The sequence below is a fragment of the Centrocercus urophasianus genome, unplaced genomic scaffold (genome assembly GCF_019232065.1).
Source record: "Centrocercus urophasianus isolate 14NV4802_14NV808 unplaced genomic scaffold, USGS_Curo_1.0 seq_790, whole genome shotgun sequence".
NCBI lineage: Eukaryota > Metazoa > Chordata > Aves > Galliformes > Phasianidae > Centrocercus > Centrocercus urophasianus.
Genome location: NW_024885411.1, coordinates 1 through 18230, shown reverse-complemented (window position 1 = coordinate 18230; position 18230 = coordinate 1). Strand labels below are relative to the sequence as shown.

At 56.2% G+C, this 18230-nt stretch overlaps 2 long non-coding RNA genes across 5 annotated transcripts; both read right to left on the bottom strand.

The window, feature by feature from the left end:
* Positions 1-2939: 2939 nt before the first annotated feature.
* Positions 2940-4188, bottom strand: LOC122171057. The gene is made up of 2 exons (XR_006171902.1): positions 4087-4188; positions 2940-3127 (listed from the first exon to the last, which is right to left on the bottom strand). It is a non-coding gene; the product is annotated as an uncharacterized LOC122171057 (long non-coding RNA).
* A 139-nt stretch (positions 4189-4327) lies between these two features.
* On the bottom strand, positions 4328-10308 carry LOC122171056. Of its 4 annotated transcripts, none has more exons than XR_006171901.1 (7): positions 10193-10308; positions 8679-8734; positions 8334-8542; positions 7984-8076; positions 7373-7732; positions 6450-6667; positions 4328-4431 (listed from the first exon to the last, which is right to left on the bottom strand). It is a non-coding gene; the product is annotated as an uncharacterized LOC122171056 (long non-coding RNA). The 4 variants fall into 4 exon arrangements; XR_006171899.1 differs by having other exon boundaries at positions 6450-7463; positions 7556-7732; XR_006171898.1 differs by having other exon boundaries at positions 6450-7732.
* Between the last annotated feature and the right edge of the window lie 7922 nt (positions 10309-18230).

The following is an 18230-nucleotide window of genomic DNA, read 5'->3' as shown; positions in this document are numbered from 1 at the left end:
GTTGGAGACCAGGAATGACAGGAGTTCCTGAGGGGTTCTGATGCCTTCACCAAGGATCTGGTAGCGGGGCAGGGTGAGCCCTCAAGATGCAGCTGACACAACGCTGGGGGCAGCGACTGACTCGCAGAGGGCCGTGCAGCCATGCAGTGCTCTCAGCAGGTTGTGAGGTGGCCGACACAGAATGACGGAATCGTAGAAGTGTAGAGGCTGGAAAGAACCTCTGGAGATCGCCTGGTCCGACCCCCCTGCTAAAACAGGATCCGTCCAGCAGTAACTTCATCACTGGAGTCTCACGAAGTTCCTTAAGCAGTGCAGAGTCCTGCACCTGGGGAGAAACGATCCCAGGCACCGCTGTGTGCTGGTGGCACTCGGCTGGAGAGCAGTTCTGCAGGACAGAGCCTGGGGATCCTGGTGGACGCCGAGCGGAACGGGAGCCAGCGGTGCCACTAAGAAGGCTGGTGGCTTCCTGGCTGCGTTAGGCAAAATATTGCCAGGTGCGATGGGAGGGGATTCTTCCCCTGTGCTCAGCGTTGGTGAGCCTGCACCTGCAGCAGGAATCTGTCAAATTGCCTGGCTCCAATTTTCATGGAAAAGGAAATAAATACTGGGAATAATTTCAGTTTCTACTTTCAGCTCCCATTTTTGCAGAAAGGGAATCCAGGCGTGCATTGGGTTTGCCTGCGAACCGGACGCTCCGTTGCTGCTTTTCTGCTTCCAACGTAAGCTCTGCTCACGTTCCTGGTTGCCTTTCAGAACTGCTCTGCAAAGCAAAGCAGAGCCGGCACGCTGGGTTCAGTCTCTGAACAGAGGCCTTAAGCTGACTGGCAGCAGCAGGGCGGCATGTCATGGTGAGCAGGCACAAAGCCACAGCTCTGTGCTGAGGTGGTAGGGGAACGTGCTAACTTCTAGGAGCTACACACCTTAACTGTGAATAAAGGGCTGTTGGTTGTTAGATAGTGAAGGAAGGTTTTACACACAGAGACCTACCGAAAAAACCAACACCACGTCTCTTTTCAGTGCCCCTGAATTCTGCTGTGTGATCCAGGAACTCGTGTCTCATGGCAAACTCCTGCATGTTGGATTCCACGGCCGTCAGGCACAGTGCCCATTTGCCAGGTGCTGCACTCATTACAAACCCTCTCTGAAACCCACGTCTGGCAGAAGGCTCTAGAAGTGAACTGAAACGTTGCGATGCAGTAATGCTGTGCTCAAAACTGCTCGTGATTAAAGAGAGGCAGGAAATCCTGGTGTCAGTTCGGTACGTCAGCATTTGAAGTCCTGCTGTCTGTCATCTCAGCTTCGCTGAGTTCTGCAACAGAGCTCAGAAATGCAGCTCACAGACCTTACTGCCTTTCAGGGTACCTGGGGCATCTGTGGCAAGGTGTGATCTCTGGGAATTCTGTGGAGCATTTCAGATGTGAATGTCTCCTTATTAACAGCTGCCAGTTAATGTAATTTGTGTTACATTTAGCTTCGTCGTTTTTGTACTTATTTGATGGACAGAAGAACAATGCTTCTATTTTTTTTCTTGCAGTCTATCAGACAGCTCTCAAGCTGCTACTGCAAATTTTAATCCTTCCTGTTCTCCATTCCTTTGCCGTTTCTTTGACCTGTTTTTCCGTTTAGAAAGTTCTCCTTGCCCTGGATGCTGTGCAGTGCTATCAATTTTCTCAGGAGATGTGCAGAATCATTGCTGCAGGTCCCAGAACAATCCTGCAGTGTGCATCTGATGGCTCAGTGTAAATGCCAACCTCACACTGGTGTTCCACAGCACACAATTCTGTGTGCCTGACAGCTCCTGTTCCCAGTGCTACATGTGCACATGTAGGAAAGTTGAAAAGCAGAAGCGAAATGAAAAATTGCCATTCAGAAAACACCTCTCACCAAGAGCCAAGCCTCAGCTCAGTGGAATAGCTCCTCGGTTTCGTTTACATCCAGTGATTGAAATGGGTAGATGTGAACAAAGGCATTTGTGGAAATGTGTTTGGGTTTCTTCTGTTCTTCTGTTCTTTTGTTTTGTATTGACTTTGTTCCTACAAAGTTGCATCTTAGTCTATTAAGACCTGGCAGGCAAATCTGCACTTGGAGAAGCCTGCAGCTATTTGGGAAAGTTTCCCATAAGGTGAGGAAAGAGTAGGGGAGGGAGGGGAGGAAAAAATGGGAGGTAGGGGTGAGGAGAGGAGAGAGGGGGTGGGGAGGGTTGAAGGGAAAATAATGAAACAAAAAGAGAATAAAAAGTGAAAAGCAATGGATGGTAACATATACAAGAAAGCAAGTAGGAAAGCTACCCATAGCACAGCAAAGCAGGAATGAAAAAAAGCAACCTTGCAGGAATGGAGGAATGTGGGAAGAGCTGAGGCCCTGCCTGCCGCAGGAGCTGCATGGAAGAAGAAGCTGGGCCCAAAGGTGAGAGGGGTTTGGTGCTTTGGTCCCTTGTTCTCCATCCCTTCGCTTCTGTCCATCTCTCCTTCCACGTTTTCCACCCATCCTCTTCTCCACCCGTCCTCTCCCCTCTGTTCTCCATCCATCTCTTTCCACGTCCTCCATTCTGCTCTCCTCCCCCACACCCCCCACTCCATCCCTTCCAGCTCCCCATCGCCCACCCCTCACCCCATTCCCTCCCCACCATCTCCCCCTCCTCTGGCTTTAACACAATCTGGGAAAAACAAGGTCGTCCCTCCAGAAGTTACAGAAATCTTACACCACGTGCACTAAGGAGTGTGGCTACCAGGGATGCCTGGCAGAGCCAAAAATGCAGCCCCAATAGCAGTGAAGGTAAAAGCAGGAGCCAGCGCAGTCAGGGTAAAGCAGCGCCCTTTGAGGAAACGAGAGTGCAGAAGGAGAGAAGAAATCATAAATAACTGTTTGGAGTTTGGATTGCTAATTGAATGTGAATCCAATGTGCTGAATGCCCAGAACACTTTTCTGCCACACGTAAGTGGAGGTGCATGGAAAAGGTAGCTTTTATTGCGGAGCTGACTGACTGGAGTGTGTGTGCTGACTGAAGACTTGATTCTTCTTTTTCTTTGCTCGGGAGCTGGGTAACAAGGTGGGCCTTCCACAGACAAGGGTTTGGACTCCTGGTTTTCAGACTCTTTTAGCTGCATATCTAGAGCTCATGATAATCCTACAAGAGTAAAAATAAAATGCATTAGTTACTAAATTGGAAAGCATTCTAGGCAGAAATGTGTTCTCACAATTCCTCCCTGTTCCACTGCAGTTACTGGCAGCACTCTGCAGATGCTGAACTGTTTTGCTGGAGAACAAATGCATATTCAGCAATGTTGAAACCACGTTGTCAGTTGGCTGCCAAAATCCACGAGCACACCGTGGTTTCAAGGATTGCAGCAGGCACTCTGTCAGTGTACTGCTGTTACAACGAACCGATGGGCTCCAGGCAATGGCAGGTGGGTTCCATACCCTCAGGGCCACCCCCACAAGTGCCCATGGAGGCACACTGCTCTCTGCGGCAGGAATCCTGTTTTCCTGGCCATCCCTCCATCCACTTGTATTTGCATCCATCCTCTCATCCAACAAGCGTTCCATCCATCCCACGGCCCTTCCATCCCTTTGTCCATCCCTCCCTCCCTCCCTCCAACACTTCTCTCCTCTGTCGATCCCTCTGTCCATCCGTTCCTCTCGCCCAGCAGCCTCCCCCCATTACCCACCAGAACCTCCTCTGGAGCTCTGGCGGATCTCCCCATCGTGGTGCCTCCAGGCATTTCCTTGCCACCCTGCAGGTGCCGATGTTCTGCTCCCTCTCCCTCGCATCACCCCATCCTGTTGCTCAGCAGCCCTCCCCACTCTTCGTTCAAAGCCTCCCTTGTGAAGCTGCCGTCCTCCTGACGAAAACATCCTCGCCTCCCTTAGAGAGATGGGTGCCATCCCTCCCACGCAGACACCGACCTGCAAATCGGTGCTGCAGGCACAGAACCCGAGCCCCTGCCACCAGCACCAGGCCTGCAGCCGAGGACGGGCAGCACCACCAGTGCCCTCCTGTCACGCCTGTCCCGCAGCACCACCTGGGCCCCCGCACCCTGGACCACCGGCCCCACAGCTCTGCACTCACTTCTGATGCAGCCTTACCCGTGCCCACCTTTCTTCCTGCTGGCCTCGCACAGTGAGCCACATGAGCTGTCGGGTGGACCGCATCCATCGCGTGGAGGCACTGCAGCCTCCTTCCAGCACTGAGGGCGCTGGAGCTGCGAGTCCTTCTGTGGGGCAGGAGCATCCTCCGCTGCCAGGGTTTTCCAGCTGCAGTCTGTCACCAGACATGAGGCTGCGCTGTGGGGCTGCAGCACTGGGCCTGCAGCTCAGCAAAGCCCCTGAGCACGGCGGAGACGAGCGGGCGGCCTGCGATGCCTTCACAGCATTATGCACTGCGGGAATGAAATGTTGTTCCTGCGCTGGATGTTGAGATGGACAACTGACCTAAAGAAATAGAACACGACGTGTTTGCATTCCGTAACTTGTCTGTAGGAGTAGCTGATGTGACAAGGAGAGATATCATCTGCATATCAGGAACACACTTTAGACACACAGTTACTGCGCTGTGCGACACATTCTTCCTCACACAGTTGCAATAGACCTTAAATGTTTTAAACAATGTAGGTACAGTATTCTGAACTAGAAAACGTGCTGTAAGACTGGTGAGCCAGCGAACGTGAAATGCATTTAACAAGCTTTCAAGGAGCCAGGGCTTTTACACAAAGCACAGCTGTCCCACTCTGTGGCAATCTCAGGATGCCGTAGGCAGATCCAGGATGCTCCCCTCTATCCTCCCTCCAAGCTTATCTCGATGCAAGGACAGACAGATGACCAGAACGGTGACCCAGTGTAAAGGGCGCAAATGCCAAGGGGGTAATTAAACAATGAAGAGGTCAGGTTTACATTTATGCTGTAAAGCAGGCATCCGAAAGTGACAACCAGATGTTTGTTAAGAAAGCAATGGTCAGAAGGCCATTAACCAGCGGAGATGTTTGTGTCTGCATGGCAAGGATCTGTGTGCACTTGCTATTTGTGGGATCAGTGAAGTGTCGCAACAGAGTGCGAACCTGCAGCACTCAGCAGTGAGGAGCCAGGGCAGAAAGGGATCAGCGTCGGGCAGCAGGGCATAAAAGGTGCAGCACTGCTTTCTGTGCGCGCTCCTGCTTGCAGGAGGCCCAACACTGCCATTGCAAATAAAACCTGCTTTATCAAAGACACCGTCCTGGAAAATCATTGGGCATTTCCAACATCACCACCACTTACAAACACCTGCAAAAGCCAACAAGAGCCACGTTCTGTAGTGCTAAGAACGCACAGCTTAGCAGGCAGGAGCGTGGGGCTTAGGAGAAAGGTCAGAGGTTGGTAGAGAATTGCACATCACAAAGGCACCACGAGCAGGGTTCTAAGGGCAGTGTGATCCAGGAGTCCCAGCAGGAGGTGCTGGCACCTTTGGCACGCGACCCCAGGACAAGGCAGCTCGGTAGGAGGCATCAGGCAGCGCTGATGAGACGCGCTTTACGGACAGTCCTTCTTTAATAGCTACCATTCCAGTGACAGCAATGGGCTGAGAGCAAAGGCTCCACACACAAACCTGGTGGCTTACGCTCCCACCAGTCAAGGCAAACAGAGCAAGACGATGAGGCTGACCTGCAAGCAGGCACGGTGCAGCCAAAGTCCCTTGTGCAGTCACTGGGGCAGCTTCCCCACCTCCAGCCCCACAGGCAACACACACACAGAGCACAGCACGGCTGGTCGTGCTCCACGCTCAGAAAGCAAGCTGACAAGCTGGAGCTCCACAAGGACGTGGAGATCACTTCATGATCTCTGCTTTCCATGCTGGAGCTGCAGCCGGTTGTACTGAGGTTTCTGAAGCCCCTTTCAGTCTCAGGAGGGAATGAAACAGCCCGAATGGAATGGATGCACTGGGGCTCTCTCCAGGACACCTGCTGCCTCAGAGGAGTTCACATCCACTGAACAGCCACGGAGCTCCTGCAAGGGCACCACGCACAAACAAGGAAGGGAAGGAAAACCCAGCACACTGTGCAGGGGTGCTGCCTCTCAGCAGGTGATCCCTGTTCCGTGTACAGAGGATGGACATCAGCTGCACCTCCTCTGTTCCCCATTTCTTCTCCCCCGCTTCATACAGGCACTGACAGACATTGTGGATGACAAAGTAAGGCTGATGGAGAAGGCTGGGCATACAGGAGATCTTTAATTCCTGCAGCTAGAGCACTGCTGGCCCGTGCTTGTCTAGACCATGGATATTTTCCAGCAAGCACCAACCAGGCACGGCAATCCACAGCCAAAATGTCACTGCCCCTGCCAAGCAGCCAGCCAGTCTACAGACTCTCATTAGAGGCTTGCAAACGAGACTAGAGCCATTATTCCCATTTCACAGGCTGGCTTCTCTTCACCATGCATCACACACACAAGAATAGATTGGGAAGCACATTACTACACACCTGAGCATCTGCTGAGCAAGGCCATCATCCACATGCATTCCCTCACCTCTGCAAGGACACAAGGAGAGAAGACTCGGTTCACCAGAGCATCTACTGGAAGCAACTCCTGAGAACTCCCCATTCAGGAACGGGTGCTGGAGATGGATAATGGAGTCCTTCAAAGGGAACACAGCTCACAAACACAGCGAAACACAGCTCAAGTGTGCTTTGGGCTCCTTCTGAAACGAGCAGCAACCCACTTTACTGGCATGTTTAAAGAAGAGCCCACAGCACTCACGCACAGCCAGAGTCAGAGCCCCCTCCCTGCAGAAGCTGGGCTTGAGGAGCAGCCATGGGACGCACAGGGTGAGAAAAAGCCAGCCTGGAGCTCCTCACCACTGAGTGCAGAGCTGTGCCCACAGCTCTGAACATTCAGCCCCTTCTCCCTCAGCGTGGCTCAGCGCCACGAGGGACACGAGGACCCTTGGGAACACGGCAGATGTGTCAGATACGACGCCATCCTCAAGGGAGCAGCCAGCTTCCAGCAGGAACACACACAGCATCCGTAAGGAGCAGGGCCACCACCTGGGTGCTGCCCACAACATTTGCCAGCCATCACCTGGCTGCATCTCTCGGCATCACTGCAGCGCTCCAGCCATCATCATCAGTGCTGCAGCCTCCAATTAAGAAGCACAGACAGCAAGAAACTGGCAAGAGAGCCACACGTCCCGCTGACAGACAGAATGCTCCTCCCCATTTCAGTTACACCAGTTCAGCTGCTGCTGAAATTCCAGTCTAGCTTCTCTCTGCACAAACAGCAACACCCAGGTTGGCCAGTTTGTCACACCTGAAAGCTCCCCAGACTCCTTCCTATCACGCCTGCCTGCACACACACACACTGATGGCAGGCAGCAGGACAAGGCCTGGCCTTTTGCTCTGCTTACGAAGCTCGCAGTTCTCATCAATGTGACCAATCTCTTCACTGGTGCGAGAAGCCAGAATTTCAATCAGGCAGCCTTCACCTGTTCCTGCTCCCTAGGGAATCGCCAAGCAAGATTTCAGATACCAGCACCTGCTTGTGACGTGCAGCCAGGTTTCTTTAAGAGTTAATAAATGAGAAGACGTACATAACAAAGCAGCAAGTCCTTGGCCAGAACTTGAGCCATTCGAAAGGAAGACTTCCAAACCTTCACAGCCCTCCTTAGTTCTGCACGTCACACACGGTGCTGGCGGTCATCATCCCAATCATCACCCTCTCAGAATTCCCACTCAGCTTCAAGTCACTTCCAGTCATCGATCAAACCCTAGAAGGCCAAGAGAGGAGAAAGGAGCTGGCAGAAGGCGCGGCCTTCGAGGACAGAAGGAACTGAGCTGCTCACCACTTCTCTTCAGGCTCCAACCCTCCTTGCATCAACAACTGCACTGAACTGAACAGGAACAAAACAACCTTGGCCAGGTAAAGTCTCTGCTGACCTTTCTCTTATGGAGGCTGGGTCATTTTTCGCTTTTCACCCAGTGACCCAACCACGTTCACACATCTCTGCAGAGCACCTACCTGCAGGAGTGCTCTTGTAGGTGATCAGAACTCGTTGACGTTGGGAAGCATTGAGTTTGGTCAAGCCGTCAGTGATGGCATCTTCATCTGTGCCTGCAAGAAACAAATGGAAGCTGGTCAGGCTGCTTGCACAAGAATCAGAAGTGCCCTCTGCTCTTGTGCCACCTCCAGGCCCCTACACAGCCAGCTCTCAACAGCCCCAGGACTACAGCTATGCACACAAAGCTGCCAGGACCCACACCTCCAGAGCAGCTGCATTTCAGGACATGAAGGGCAGCTCTGTTTCCACTTTCCAACAATTTTTAGGGCAGCTGTGTTCCAGCGAAGATCATCAGCAAAACAGTGCTCACCTTCATGGAGCCTGGGCTTTGGAAGATGGGCACAGGAATAACCTCTGCATGGGTGGAACCTTGTGGGTTGAACCAGGAGAGAACAGCATGCCCAGAGAGTTTATCTGGAAAAATACTTCCTCTGTGAGCTGGCACTCAGTTGGATTTTCTCAAGCAGGAAAAGCAGACGTGCATTGTCCTCTATAGGAAAAGCAAACGTGCACTGTCCTCTATAGGAAGAGACAGAAAGAAATTACACATTTACCACTCATAACAAGACAGACAGTGCTCTTCCTACACTCCCTACGCTGACCTGATTGCAGCAAATGCCTGGCACAGCATGGCACAGCAAACAAGCACACTCACCATCATTCGAGTTTTGGGTCAATCTCTTCTCATTCAGGTCCACCAGCAGCTGGCAGCTGCAATAAAAACCAGCGAGAGCATTAGTTTTCCAGCAAACAGCTGCTGGTGAAGTGATTGTGACTGTACAGCACGGCGATAAGCAGGAAGCAGGGCTATTAAACAAGCAAATCGCAGCACAAAAGCAAGGTCAGTACAACAGAGGAGGGAGGCAGAAGTGCTGTGAGTGCAAAAGAGCCGGCAGAAAGAAAACCCAACGCAGCGCCATCTGTCTGTGCTGCGGCCGGACTGACTGCGGCCGCCTCACGGCGCCTTTGTGCTGCTCCAGTCCCTGCCCTCAGTCAGCGCCATCCCCTCCATCTCTGGTACAGCAGGAGACGCGCACACCTCCACGCAGCCGCAGACACGTGGAGATGTTTCCTGGGACCGCCGGAGGAGCCCACGGCCGCACACTGCCCTCACCACCCCCATCTTCCCAGTCCCCAGTCCTGCCCTGTGCTGCTGCTCTGCAACGAACAGCAATCCAGCACACAGCGTCCCGCAGAATCACAGAATCACTCATGTTGGAAAGGACTTTCAAGAGCACCGAGTTCAACCGCAGCCTGACCATACTGCCCTAACTCTAACAAGCCTCACAGAATCTCAGAATAGCCAGGGCTGGAAGGGACCTCAAGGATCACAAATCTCCAACCCCCTGCCACATGCAGGGCCACCAACCTCCACATTCAACACCACACCAGGCCGCCCAGGGCCCCATCCAGCCTGGCCTTGAACACCTCCAGGGATGGACGGGGCATCCGCAGCCTCTCTGGGCAGCTGTTCCAGCACCTCACCACTCTCTCTGTAAAGAACTTCCCTCTGACATCCAACCTCAGGCTCCCCTCCCTCAACTTCAAACCATTCCCCTTGTCCTGCAGTTATCTACCCTTTCAAAGAGTTGATTCCCCTCCTGTTTGTAGGCTCCCTGTAGGTACTGAAAGGCTGCAGTGAGGTCACCCCGCAGCCTTCTTCTCCCCACGCTGAACAAGCCCAGCTCCCCCAGCCTGTCCTCACAGGGGAGGTGCTCCAGTCCCCGGATCATCTTCGTGGCCCTCCTCTGGACCCTCTCCAACAGCTCCCTGTCTTTCTGGTACTGGGGGCTGCAGACCTGGGTGCAGTGCTGCAGATGGGGCCTCACAAGAGTGGAGCAGAGGGGGACGATCACCTCCCTGTCCCTGCTGCCACCGCTCTGCTGATGGAGCCCAGGATCCCACTTGTTTTCCCCGCTGCAGGAGCACTGCTGCCTCATGTCCAGCTTTTCATCCCTCAGGACCCCCAGGTCCTTCTCCGCAGGGCTGCTCTCAAGGACCGCTCCTTCCAGGCTCCCTCCGCTAAATCACGGCGCCCTGAGCACCGCACCCGGACGATTTTTAAACACATCGGGGATGGTGGCTCAACCCCCTCCCTGGGCAGCCCACTGCAGTGCTCACCAACCCTTTCCGTACAGTAGTTGGTCCTGATATCCAACCTCAACTCACCCCAAGTCTGCGCGTTCCGTGGAACCCCACAGATGTGACAGCGGGCTCCGGCTTCTGGGCACTTCTCAAAGTGCGCCAGCGCGCGGCGTCAGGAGCGGAGGAGGCAGCAGCCGAGCCCGCCGCTGACGCTGCCGTTGCGCGTCCCTCCCCGGGCCTCCCACGGCTTCCTCTTCCCGGCCCCGCTCGGCTCATCGTGGGCTGCAGACACCGCTGAGGCACTCGCACCGCACGGCCGCCATCTTCCCGTGCTGCCGGACCGCTCTCTGCAGGCTGCGCTGAGTTCCCGCAACGCAACAACCGCAGGCATCGCCACGGGCAGCCGGGCCGAGGCCCTGCGGGACGCGCGGTGATGACGCAATGACGGCGCGACCGCGGGCGGAAAGGACCCCGCGCGCAGCGCCCGCCCCGTTCCGCGGGCCGACCAATGGCAGCGCGGCGGAGGCGGGACCGAGCGCGGGCTCTCCGCTAATGGCGGCCGCGGCCGCAGGGCCGCCGCGATGTTGCCGGCGCGCCGGCGGAGTCGCGAGGCTCCGTGCGGGGAAAGCGGCGCTCCGCCGCTCCGCGTCCCCGCCGCCACCCGCCCTATGCCTCGGGCCGTCGGAGGAAAGCGGCGCGGGGGCCCGTCCGTCCCCGCCGGCACCGAGCCGTCCTCCGGAGTTGCCGTTTGCACGGGAGCCGGTTGGGAACGCGGTCGTTTGTCTGTCGCTCTGGGTGTTCGTCGATTAAACGTTTCCCGTTCGTTTCTCGGCGCTTCTGCCCGCGGTCGTTTCTGCAGCTCCAATAACCCGCCCCGTCCCCGTGCCCACCGCCGGGTAAGGACGGGGCGGCGCAAACGGCCGTGTCGTAGCACTGCGAGCGCCGGCCCCGTCGCTCCCCCCGCGTCCCCTCCCCTCCTCGGCACCGCGTGGGAAATGGCTGGGGTGGGATTCCAGGAGAGCTGGGGCGGCTCAGCCTGCAGAAGAGGAGGCTCGGGGCGATCCCGGGCGCGGCCATCGGTCCGTGCAGGGAGCTGCGCAGAGGACGGAGCCGGGCTGCGCCCGGCGGTGCCCAGCAGCGGGACCGGAGGCTCACGCTGCAGCACAGCAGGTTTCCCTGTATGTCACCGCTGAGCCCCCAGCTCCGGTCAGCGCCGTTGGATACTTTTGCCACTGATCACAATGCAGGAGATGAGAGCATCCTTGTGAAATCCACCGGGCATCCTAAGGCACGAGGTGCTGCTGGCACTCCTGGGACTTTGAAGGGTCAGTGGGGAAAACTGGAGGGCTCAGGGCAGTACTGGGGGCTCTTGAAGGGGCTTTGAGGTGCTGTGGGTTCAGAATGGCGTTTCTTCCTCGTTTCACACACAAGGTGGCTCAGTAGCTACCAGTTGGTGGCAGCTGAGCCCATCAATATTGTGGCTTAGAGGTATGACACCAGCACCTGGCACAGGAGAACTCTGTAAGCTAAGTGCTAAGGGAAGAAAAAGGGAAACTTTAAATTCATTACCTCCTGTAAACTGGTAGTCATTGGCTTCTTGTCACACCCTACTCCTGTAAAGCAGGATAACAAGGATTTATCGACGTTTGCAAATGTGGTAGAGATTGCTGCATACAACCAAGTGCACATGGCTGAGCTCTCCCGTCTCTGTCCCAATTCTAGAAAGACCCAGAAGAGCTCAGCATTCTCCTGCTTTCATTTACTTACATGAACTATTTTAAAGTGCGTGCTGTTATAGGCTGGCACAAGCTTTAGTGCCTAAAGCCACAGCTTGAGAGGTCAGCACCAGCCCTGGGCCTAAAAACAGCCAGAGAGACCAGCACCGGCCCCAGGGCCTGAAGGCACAGCCTCAGCCATGAGGCCAGCACAGGTGGAAAGACACAGCCACAGCCTGAGAGGCTGGAAGGGTCCTGGGGCCTAAAGCCACAGAGAGGCCGGCACCAGCTGCGGGGCCTGAAGCCACAGACAGAGAGCCCAGGGCCTGAAGGCACAGCCAGGGATGCTGACAGCGGCCCCGGGGCCTAAAGCCACAGCCACAGCCAGAGATGCTGGCCCTGGACACAGGGCCTGAAGCCCCAGCCAGACAGACCAGCACCGGCCCCGGGGCCCAAAGCCACAGGCAGAGGCCAGCACCGGCCCTGGGCACACAGATGTGCACTATTGCTTCTACTGGTTCCCCTGGGGCTCCGTTGACCACGACGAGGCCATATTGGTCTTCACTGGTTTTTATTGGGCTGCATGCACAAGAGTCATCCCCACTCCTCCGTTATCTCACGTCACAGAGCCCCACCGGGTGACCTGGTGTTGGTTTCCTGCCATTTGGATCTGGGAGGCGTCCGTCTCCTTCCCTTATGATGAAGGCACAGAAGCCATGCGGGCCGTCACTGAGGTCACAGTGGTTCCCGGTCTGGGAGCGTTTGTGGCACAGCTGGGAGCAGAGCTGGGGCTGTGGCAAGCGTGCTGCACGCAGACTGAGCTGTGAGCCCTTCTTGAGAGAGATCAGCTGTGAGAGCCCACTGGAAGCAGCGCTGCGGCGTGTGCGTGAGCTGGGCACGGCTCAGGGTGAGCAGCGAGCAGGTGAGCTGGGTTGGTGCTGGGTGGGTGCCGGGAGGTGTCTCAGCAGAAAGCGGGGCTGGGCAGGAGTTCCCAGCTCCAGCGGGTGCCCCTCAGCACGGCTGTGTCCAGGGGAGACGGGTTCTGGTTGAGATTCCCTCCCACAATTCGATGAGGACAACGAAATGTCATTACTCCCTTGGAAATCCACTGCTGGGCCCCTCCCTTCATGTCAGACATTAAAAAGGAAGGAGAGTGCAGGCTGCACAGTGCAACTTGTGCCTCGTGCCCCACGGATGGCTGGGTGCAGAGCTACTGAGGAGATGGAGAAGAGCACCTGCTGGCACCAGCCGTGGCAGTCAGACACGAGCTGGAGCTGGCACTAGGCAGCTCTTGCAGCCAGCTGATTTCCAGACATTGTCCTCCTCAAGGGACCAAATCGCATGGCAGAAGCTGGGAAAATGCTTCTTCCTCATGATGTTTCGCTTGATAATTTCTGCAGGGCTCCTGTCCAAACGGAGTTTCAAAGATCAAGGCAGTGTCAGGAAGAGTGGAGCCAGGTCTTTCCAGGAGCGAGGGAAGTTCCTGCAGAGAGAGAAAGCTCTCTCTTCAGCTTCCTCTGAGACAGCAGTCATGTCTCAGTGAGGAGACATGGAGTGTGTGACAAGAAAGGTACGGCTGGGTTTCTTTTGCTTGGCTCTTCTTCCTTTTTCTCATTTTTAAGGGAAGGGGCCGAGCAGGGGGAGCCCTGCAGGTCCTTTGTGACCTCAGTAACCAGTTGGGTTCTGTGCTCCCTGCTGACAGCGTGGGCTGATGGCGTGGACACGGCTCAGGCCCTATTTTCCCTTAGCGATAAATAACGTCCCAGCACTCTGCTATCCCATCTCCGGCACAGCCTGGAACCTCTCTGCAAACCTTGGCTGCCCGTTCCCTCCAACGTTTCTTCCTTTCCCTCCTCAGAAGCAGCACGGCGCGGTTCCCCGCGTTTGGGAGCAGCAGCCAGCAGGCTGCCAGAGATCCGGCAGCGCCTGGCAGCACACAGAGGGACGCGATGGGGACGGGCCGTCCTCACTGCCATGCAAAAGTGAGTTTCTGCAGTCCTCTGCCATGACAGATGGAAGAATGCATTTTAAGTCTTACTGCTGAGCAGGTGCAGTGCTGCAGGGATGTCAAGGAACCATGGTGGAAGCGTTAAAGATGCCAACAGTGGTAGTGGATGGCAGCAGTCAGAGAGATGTCTGTGTGTACATGATGGTGCTGGGAACTGAGTGAATTCCTTCTAGGGCCAAAAAATACCTTCCTCAGCTTTTACCCCTGACAGCATTTTGTTTGCTGGTGCACCTTTGCTCTGCAGAATGCAGAGCTGTCAGGCAGACCGGGGTTGCTCTGCTGCCATCTGAGCAGGAATGAGAGCAGTAATGCTTTGTGTAAGCGCACTGCAGTTTAACCATCAGCTTCTGTTTTGGTTTGTCTTTCGGTTTTCGGGGGTGGACATGGGCTAACGGGACAGTGCTGCTCCTGGTGTCTGTGAAATCACGCTCCATCTGTTGTTACAGGGACGGAGCCTGCGCGTCTGTGGGATGGTGCTGGGCCTGGGGGGAAACGTAAAGCCTCCGCAGGTAAGAAGCTCTTGTGAGCTGTGGTGTGGGTACTGCCTCTAAGCAGGGCTGTGCGTGATGGAGGAGAGAAGAAAGGCACTGCAGTTCTGTGCTGATGGCAGAAGTGGCACAGTGCCGAAGCAGTGGAAAAGCCAATTGAAGAAGCTGCGCTTGAGGACCAGAAGTTTGTGTCTGACTGTGCTGAGTTCTTCCTCAAAGGAGATGCTCTTCATGTATTTCTTGTTTTCTGTCAGAAGCTGATGCCAGCAGCCTTCCTCTGAAGCGCAGCCATGCGGAAAGGCAGGGGAGGAGCAGCGAGTGTGACAGGGCACCCAAGAGAGGTACAGCACACAACAGGCATCGGGGTTTGGGGCGCTCCAGATGAGATGTCCCAGCATTGCAGCCCATTCTGCAGACTGAAAGTAGCGTTGGGCTCTTGTTAACTCTTGCTGCTTCTCCTTCCTTAACAGAGATCGGTGCTGAGCCCAATGGCGATATCTATGTGAAAGTGGTGCAGCAGGTGCATTCGGAGAGAGCTTGTCAACAGGCAGCAGCTCAAGCTCCTCTCCAGGCTGGAGGGCTTCCTAGAAGAGCAGGTCCCAGCACAGGGGGAAGAGCTTCCCCTGCCACATGCCCCCGCTCCGTCTCCAAGGCCCAGGCTGGATGCAAACGCAAGGCCTTGGAGGAAGGGACACCAGCAGCAGTGCAGCTGCCTGCCAACAAGAGAGCGAGGGCTGAGAGCGGAGACAGCGTGCTGGCTCCAGCAGCACGGCCTGGGCCTGCCGCAGCGCGGAGCTCCAGGCGCAGAGGTGAGCAGGGCTGTGCTACCGCTGTGCTGAGCTGCTGCCCTCTGCAAGCACGCGGAGTCTGCTTGGGGTTTGCTTTGCTTTTTCATTCTCTGAAGAGGGGAAAGGGGTTGAAGGCTGCCGAGTCCAAAGGCAGCGAGGTGCCGGAATGTGCAAGCCCGTCTCTTTACCTGCATGGTGGTCTTCTGCACGTCCCACTGGAAATGTCATTCACTGGGGGGCTTCCTAGTCCAATTTCCTTTGTCTTTTTTCTGCCATTGGTTGCTGCAGTTTTGCTGCTGACAAAACAAATTCATCTTTTTTCTCGCTTTATAGCAAGAAGACAGCGACGAAAGGAGAGGAGAGCAGAACTGAAGAAGGCTTCTCTGAGAGCAGCTGCTGCATGTGCAGAGGTGAGTCCTGGTGAGTGCAGACATGGCTCTCGTTGCTCTCTGGGCCTCCGTCTGTCAGACATGAAAGATTTCCCGAGGGAAGTGCTGTCCTGTTTCTACACTCGCTCTGTTTCTTTCCAGTCCTCCGCCATGAACAGCCTTGTGGAGATGATGCAGAAGCTGCAGCTGCATGACTGAGAGGAGGAGCGACAGAAGGCAGCGCTGCAGTGTGCGGCGTTACAGGGCAGCGCTGCGAGTGCCGCCCAACTCGGCACTCCAACTTTGGGTGCAGTCAATAAAAAACAGCCGCAATTAGAGACTGACAAGAGGCACACGGCCCGCTTTGTCCAGCAGCACTCAGTGCCTGCTGCACCACCTCCTCGCTCTTGGTCAGAACTCCCACAGCTCCATCAGCGAATGCTCCCGTCTGTTGGTGCAGCGGAGGCAGCAGTCCTTTGCACTGCCCACAAACCGACCGCCTGCAGAGCACGTGCAGAGAGCTGCGAGTAACAAGGCCTGGCCACCTGCATGCTGACTTAGAGAACGCTGCCACAGAGATTGCTGAGTTTCCCAGGGCAGTGCTGACTGTTTTTTGCTTTATGATGAGTGTACAATGAGCAAAGTTCCCCAAAAGGATGGCATTTGCTCAAAAAATGACAGGCTGCTGGTCCAGAGCAGTGTCTCTGCAGGTTAGGACCACCAAGCTGCCATCCCGGCACTGCTCTGCTCACAGACAGCACTGCAGGTCGTGGCACTCAGAAGGCGCCCCTCTGTCGTGCAGCCCTCCACAGCGCCTGCCTGCCTGCCCCTGTGTGGGCTGGGATGGAGCTTTTCCTTTGCAGCGCCTGGTGTGACGCCGTGTCCTGGTTCCGTCGGTGCCATCCTGTGGGCTGCTGTGCACAGCGCAGTGCTGCGGAGCTGTGCTTCCCGGCCCTGTGCTCTCCAGCACTCTCGTGTGAGTTCTGCCTCTCCCAGGAATCTCCTGTTCCCAGGAAACTCTGCTCCTCCCTTGCACGCAGATCTGTGTGCACAGCCCTGTGCAGAACCGCATGCCCACGTGCAAGGACTTCCCTGCACACACACCTGAGCATCCACATGCACATGCAAGCACATCCTTGCACAGCCCTGTGTGCACGCTCCATCCACGTGCATGCAAACGTGTGCAAAACCACACAGCCTTGTGCAGAGACCTTGATGCACACACACGTGTTCACGCACACACACCCGTGTGCAAACCCACCCCTTTGCACACCAACGTGCATGAAGACACGAGCGCAGCTCCAGCCCTGCACACAGCCGTGTGCACACACATGCAAAACTAACATTCACGTGGAAACACCCTGCTCACACCCACATGCAATGCACACTGATGTTAACACCACCTCTAAGATGATCGGAGGGCTGGAGCAGCTCTGCTGTGAGGAAAGCTTGAGGGAACTGGGCTTGTTTAGCTTGGAGAAGACAAGGCCCTGGGGAGACCTCATTATGGCCTTCCAGTGCTTGAAGGGAGCGTATAAATAGGAGGGGAACGGCTGTGTGTGAGGGTGGGTGGTGATGGGACAAGAGGCTTTAAACTGAGACAGGGGAGGTTTAGGTTGGATATTAGGAAGAGGTTTTCCCCCAGAGGGTGGTGAGGCACTGGAACAGGCTGCCCAAGGGGGCTGTGGATGCCCCATCCCTGCAGGCATTCAAGGCCAGGCTGGATGTGGCTCTGGGCAGCCTGGCTGCTGGTTGGCGACCTGCACACAGCAGGGGGTTGGGACTGGATGAGCACTGTGCTCCTTTTCAACCCAGGCCGTTCTGTGATTCTATGATCTCTGCACACCCTGCATGCACACACACCTGCACTCACAGCTCTGTGACAAATGCCGCTCCCATGGCACAGCCAACATGCAGACGGGGGAAATGTCAGGAGCAAAGATGCCCCGCTGCGCTCCTTCATTCTGCTCTCTGTAATGAAGGCACTGGGGCGCAGCTGCAGCCCATCCTGAGATGTGGGTTGCTGCAGGGTGCCTCGTTTGGACGCTGCGGGGTCAACCCGGAGCCGCAGCCTGAGGGACACTGCTCGTGTGCTCTGGAGATGGAAGATGTGCCAGGAGCCAAGGCAAGACTTTCACAGGCAGCGCAGGGTGGTGTTCCTGGGCCGGGCGGTGACACTGCCCTGGGATCTGCGTGTGTCCCGTCCTGCAGCGCTGCAGAAGGGCTCAGGGTGCAGCACTGCGGCACGGCTCACTGAGGAGGCCGGGTTAAGCAGCAGAGCCCCAGGTGGGATATGGGGGTCCTGGGACGGTGAGGGGGGTCCTGTCAGGGTCTGGAATGGGCTGCCCAGGGAGGTGGTTGAGCCACCATCCCTGCATGTATTCAACAACCCTCTGGATGTGGTGCTCAAGGACGAGACGTAGCGCAGGGCTATTGGTTAGGGTGGCACACTGCACGGCATCGCAGGGAGCGGGGCCGGGAGCTGCGTGACGTCTGCCCCCGTTATTGGCTGCCCGCGCGTGCCCGCCCCCCGTCTCCGCAGAGCCGATTGGTCGCCGCGGCCGTCACTCGACTCCAGGGCGGGCCGTGCGCATGCGCGTTTCGTCCGGCGGTGCCCGGCCCGCCATGCCGAATGAGGGCGAGCCCGGGCGACGGCCCTGCGGCGTCGTGACGTCATCGTTAGGCGACGCGCGGAGCTCGGGCTGCGTGTCACGTGAGCGGTGGGGGCTGCGGTTTGGGGCCGGAAGCGGCTCCG